The sequence below is a fragment of the Capsicum annuum genome, chromosome 1 (genome assembly GCF_002878395.1).
Source record: "Capsicum annuum cultivar UCD-10X-F1 chromosome 1, UCD10Xv1.1, whole genome shotgun sequence".
NCBI classification, from domain to species: domain Eukaryota; kingdom Viridiplantae; phylum Streptophyta; class Magnoliopsida; order Solanales; family Solanaceae; genus Capsicum; species Capsicum annuum.
In genome coordinates this window covers 169,778,758-169,784,847 of record NC_061111.1, presented here as the reverse complement: position 1 = coordinate 169,784,847, position 6,090 = coordinate 169,778,758, and the positions used below count along the sequence as shown (strand labels likewise).

The following is a 6,090-nucleotide window of genomic DNA, read 5'->3' as shown; positions in this document are numbered from 1 at the left end:
GAAGTTTCCGTTTTGGTGTATTGTGTTGAAAACTGTCCCTTTAGGCACCAAAGTCCCAGAGTATAGCATACCATTGACCACGTCAACTCCCAGACTGAACAACCCCTCATCCATTACCACGATATCCTGAACTCCACCTCGAGCACCTCTGCTATCACCCCTACCACTCTATGAACCACTTCTGACTGCATATACAGGAGTAGGGCAAAGATAAAGCTGAGAATTCTGTTGGGTAGGACCAAACACACACCAATGATAGTACCTCGTAATATGACCAATCTCCTCTCATACTAACACCCTCTACTACCTAACTCAAGCTGCGGGGCCCCAAAAGAATCAAAACAACCTCCTGTCTTGATGAACCTAAACTAAAGCCCTTGCTCGTATGTCCTAACCTCTGGCTGTCTGAAACGACAAGAACCACATACCTACTATCCAAATCCTATAAAACTACCTGAACTGGTATACTATGATAACTGTGGGCACTTCTCTCGAAGAACCCTCTGCCTCATGACGTACGTCCATGAACTCTCTCTGTCAACGGATCTTCTTAACACCGCCACCACCCTAAGTACTTTGACAAATCAACTCAAGCAACTTAGAATAACCTAAAATACTCTAAAAATAAGCTTCTAAAACAACTATATGAGTTGTATCCAGCTGATAATAACCTACCAACTCCTGAGAAACTTCCTAATTCTTTCTAACTCGATAGAGATACTTGCAGTAGCATAGCTGGATAATGAATGAAAAAGTGCCTCATACTCCATAATAGTTATGGAGCCTTGCTTTAAGTAATCAAACTCATCTCTCATCTAATCCCTCAAACTGCAAGGCATAAATCTCTCGAAAAAAACCTTAGAAAATTGGATCTATGTCATAACAAGAAAACCCAATGCCCTATAACTAGCAAGAGACCTTCACCATTGTCTGGCCGTATTAGTTAACTGATAATTAGTTTATATATGCAACTTCATGGGATTCAAGAGATCCAAGGTTATATAAACTCTCCTGGTAGCTAAGCAAAAATTCATAGGCATCCTCTCCACAAACACCATTAATGTTGGAAGGATCCAAGCTAATGAATATCTCAAATCACTCATGATCATCAGAAGTTATCACAGGGCCCAAAGCAAGGAGGAATGGTGAGCCTAGTAAGTAGTGAATTCGCATAAGAGGGTATCACATAAGATGGTTGTACCCCTGAAGTAACAAAAACATAAATATAAGCCTGCTCTAATGGTAGAATACCTATTAGAGTTTGAGAAATACCCGATACTCTTAGTAAACCTATCTGTAGGACGCTATCCAAATAAGTAAAAGGGCGAATCAATAAATCCTATAACACTAGGTTATCAACTGAACTTTGAGTAATATGAGTTGTCCCTGCATCCTCCGTCAAATAGACCTTGTTGTGATCATAACTCTCAGGCTTGAGAGAGGACACCTAGAACGTCCTCTAGTAGAAGTAGCCTATGCCCAGCCTCTACCTCTAGCTCGATCACTACCCCTACATCATCCCCAGATTGGGGATCTAAAGTTTGGTGTTGGCTTAGCATCCTCTATATCTCTAGATCTAATGCTCATCGTCTGTGTAGAAAAGAAAGCATTATAAGTTTTAGAATATTGGGTACAAATAACCTACATGATAAATAATTAAATTAGGGAAGCTTTTCCGAAAGATATCTTATAGCTTCTCGATCCACCAGACTACTAGACATCCTACTCTTTTACTTATGAGATAGGTGACACTCTGATGCCAATTTGCCACGATCCAAAAGTTTAAGTCATGATGAAACCTACCCAATCTAGCCTTGGTAGGTAAGCCAAAAACTCATAACAAAAAAGAAATATGATGAAAGAAGAAATTAAATGATATAAGACTTCTAGAATAAAGTCAGGCCATAGTTATTATAATTAAAAGTATGAATTAAAGTACAACCAAATACCAAAACCTAGTATCATATGAGTAAAGAGCATCTAATACATAACTGAATTTGAAATACATATGCATGTACATGGATATCAGTAAACAAAGATAACAAAGAATATGAAAAGATTCAAAAGTTGCCCCTCTGGATCTCACCAATACCTCGAATATCAACATTAATAGCATAAAACTACCGTGAGTCGTACTGCAATTAGGATCTATATCAAAAAATCATAGTAGGAGTGAGTACGATCCACTTGTACTCAACAAGTATCATAGGCTAAATGAGTAAAGTAGAAAATAAAACAAGTAAAAGATACAATGAGCATATCACCTACAAATAGAAAAGTTCCCAAAAGGTAGCTCACACCTTCTTGTCTAACAATTCTAAGATATAAAGACAATAAAGGGAACTCTACATAGGATATAACTAAAGAAATTAACTACACTACAATAACACATAGTTTTTTACGAAATTAACTACACTACAATAACAATGATAATGTGATGATGATGAATGTTAGCCATTATATAGCTTTTTACATACACCTTTTGAGCCTCAATGCTTTAAGACATGATTTATGGGGGTTCGTAACCTTTGTACTTTCTCATATCTTTATTAACCTCATCGACTATTATTCATAGACCTAGGATTTTATGAGGTGTCTCATTTTCTTTCAAAAACTAGTGTTTCTCAAGGTACCAGAATCTCATAAATATGAATGTATGAAACAAGATATAATGCTCATAACCAACTAATAAGAAGACAATAATCAATTCAATGAAAGTAAAATAATATCAAAATCAACTCAATATGTCATAAACTCATGATATAAGCCCTCACCAGCACCACTAAATTATAGTCATGTAAGACATCGATCATAGCATTTCAAAAACCCCTCTCTCAGGTGTTACTATCATGATAGAGGAAATTAATGTTCAATAAAGACTATAGTATCTATTCAAGTCCTCACATAGGCACAACATGACCTTGAGCGTATTTATATGTCCAAACACCGCTATCTACCCATATTTGGACTAGTTTTGAGAACAAAAATTGTGTTAATTATATTTTATTGTGAGATAAATTGTGTTTTGTGGCTAACCAATGTGATTAGTGATACAGGGTAAATTTCCAAAGGATTCTGACAAAAATTGGACACATATTATGAAGCAATTATTTATCGATGCTGTAGAAGTAATCATGATTGATGTGAAAGACCATTTTTATTGAGTCCAAGAACATGTGTAGATGCACAAGAGCAAGGATAAAAGAAAGCAGCTGAAAAATAGGATTTACGAGAGTTAAGTGAATATTTGGAGTGAATTTCCAGTGATGCGACGCTAACTCGACGCGTTGCATTGTCCCGTAAATTCTGTGCCTTAGCCAAAATTTCAGAAGGTACTTCCAGAAAATCGATGCAAAGTCAACGCATCACGTCGATGTGTGAGTTTGGGGACTTAGTCAAAATTTTAGATGACAATTCAGTGACACGACGCGATATCGACGCGTCATGTCATGTGTTGTGAAATTAGACTTAGTCAAATTTTTAAACTGAAGTTTTAGTGCAACGCGAAGTTGACACGATGCGATGGATTGAGCAAAGCGATTAGTGATGTGTCACGTTGGTTGTGCAGATTTGGTGAAATTTTCCCAAATATAAAAGAAACACATTAGCACAATTCCAAACTACTTTTGCAAGCATAACAGTGGTGGAAAAATAGAAAATTCTCTCTTTTAGGGTTCATATTATTTCTTTTGAACTTTTTTACTTCAAGATTAATTTTGGGTATGATTAATTACTTGTTTTTGATGTTTAATTCAAACATGAGTGGCTAAATACTCTTTTTCAGGGGTTGAGGTCAAGAACATGAGTACTCTTTGACATTATTTATAGTAGTTTCTTTTTGGATTATCATCTGGGTTGTTCTTAATTTCTTGCGCTCACTATTTTGATGAGTGGTCACCATTAGAATAAATTTATATTTCTATGTACATCCGGGAGGAGAATCGTAGGATAGAACAAAGAAATTAAGGATCAAGGTTCTTATCCTTTTATGAAATAAGGGATTTGAATTAGAATCTAGGATAGGAATATACCTAGAAGCCTTGCTTGGTTCAATTGCAAGAAGACAACTTTATGAATCTAGAAGAATTGTTGTATCTCTGCGGGAATGGTAGTTACAATATTTAATAGATAGAAGATTTGAGGTCGGGAGACCAAGATCATAGCATAAACCTTGCGAATCAACAACCCAATAACCAATTAGACTGCTATAAGAATAGAGATGTGTATGATTGTTCAATATGCCTCAACCCTATAATTCTTATCATTACTGTTTACAACCGTTGCTCTCTAGTCATAAACTTTTATTTATTATTTATTACTTTACATTTTTATTTTTAAATACCCAATCATCTTGATAATTTACAACACTTAATACTTTGTTGTCTAAAACTAAAAACTGGGTAAATTTCTAGTTGCTTAGTCCTCGTGGGAATGATATCTGACTGTCTAAGTCACTATATTACTTGTACGATCACATGCACTTGTATGCGTATAATTAGTAAATTTCTAAATTTTTGGTTTCTTGATTATAAGTTTAAGTGTTAACAACTTGATCTTAGCGGCTGAATTTTTGCAGGTCTAGCTGAATACCGAATTGGCGAGAGATAAAGAGTTGCTAAAGCCTTTTGCAGAACTAGAAAAGATCTTTCAACAAAGGCGAAGAGCTCAATGTCCAAATCAACAGGTCTAAATGGCTGAAATAAGAGATCCAAATAACCCTATCGATACAAATACCAGAAATGTCTCTCCCCCAGTTATCCCAGCTGTTCCTCCTTAACCAGCTACTAGACCTATTCGTGAGGTAGAAATCCCACTCACAAACCATGTGACGAATAGTATTAGCAAGCCTGAACCAGGTGGTCAATTTGAATTAAAGCATAATATGGTGCAATTGTTGAATTTAGCAGGGCAATTCCATGGCCTTTCATATGAAGGTCTGCAGTAGCACATACAGACCTTTCTGGAAATAAGCGATACTTACATTCTAGAAGGGTTGAATTCTGATTATGTCAGACTAACCCTCTTTTCTTTTTCTCTATTGGGGGAGGCAAAAAGGTGGTTACATGCTGAACTACCACTCTCCATCACTTCATGGGAAAATCTAGCTCAGAAGTTCCTAATTTGATTCTTTTTATCAGGGAAGACTGCACGTTTGAGAAGTGAGATTTTGAGTTTCAGATAGAAAGAATGAGAGAATCTCTGCCAATCTTGGGAGAGATTTAAGGGTATGCTTAGAAATTACCCTCACCATCATCAGTCCAATGATGTTCTTGTTCATACTTTCATTGAGGGATTAGAGCCAAATACAAAGATTCTCTTGGATTCAGCAGGAGGTGGGCAGGCTCTTGAAAAGACTTATGAAGAATTATACTCACTACTAAATCGAATTTCACAAGGGAATCCTGATTGGCATGCTGATTCAAGAAGTGCTCCTAGGAAGCATACATGAGTATTAGAGGTAGACCAGTTTACTGCATTACAAGCACAGATTATAGCAATGTAAAATTATATAATTACTCATCTTAATAACATAAAGTTAGGGGTTATACAAATAGTAACTACAGTTAATGCAGTCTAACAAGCAAATTCTTGGTGTGAGGTCTGTAAAAGTAGTGAGGATGTAGAAGATGCTTGCATGACTAATCCAGATTCTATCAACTACGTGGGGAATGCAAATTGTCAAGGACAGCAGAATTTTGGTAACATGTATAATTCCAACTGGAGGAACCATCCTAAATTCTTATGGCGTAGAAATTAGGCCCAAAACACTAATTAGTTTAAGGGCCCAGTGCAACCAAATCAACAGCCGGTTCAGAATAATCAAGCTACTGCTCAAGCTAGTAATATAGAAGAGATGATGAAACAACTTTTAGCTCAACACGTATAGTTTACAATAGAAGTAAAGACTCAACAAGTGCAGTTTATAGTAGAGTTAAACAGTCAATAGTTGCTTACGAGAAATCTGGAGTTGCAACTCGGTCAAATTGCAGGAGCAAAAAATACAAGGCCTCAAGGAGGCCTACGCAGTGATACCGAAGCAAATCCAAAGTAGGTGAATGCGGTTACAATAAAAAGTGGATTGTAAACTAA

At 36.3% G+C, this 6,090-nt stretch overlaps 1 non-coding gene across 1 annotated transcript; it reads right to left on the bottom strand.

Moving 5' to 3' along the window:
• Window positions 1-5,149: 5,149 nt before the first annotated feature.
• Window positions 5,150-5,256, bottom strand: LOC124891807. The gene has a single exon (XR_007049895.1). It is a non-coding gene; the product is annotated as a small nucleolar RNA R71 (small nucleolar RNA).
• Between the last annotated feature and the right edge of the window lie 834 nt (window positions 5,257-6,090).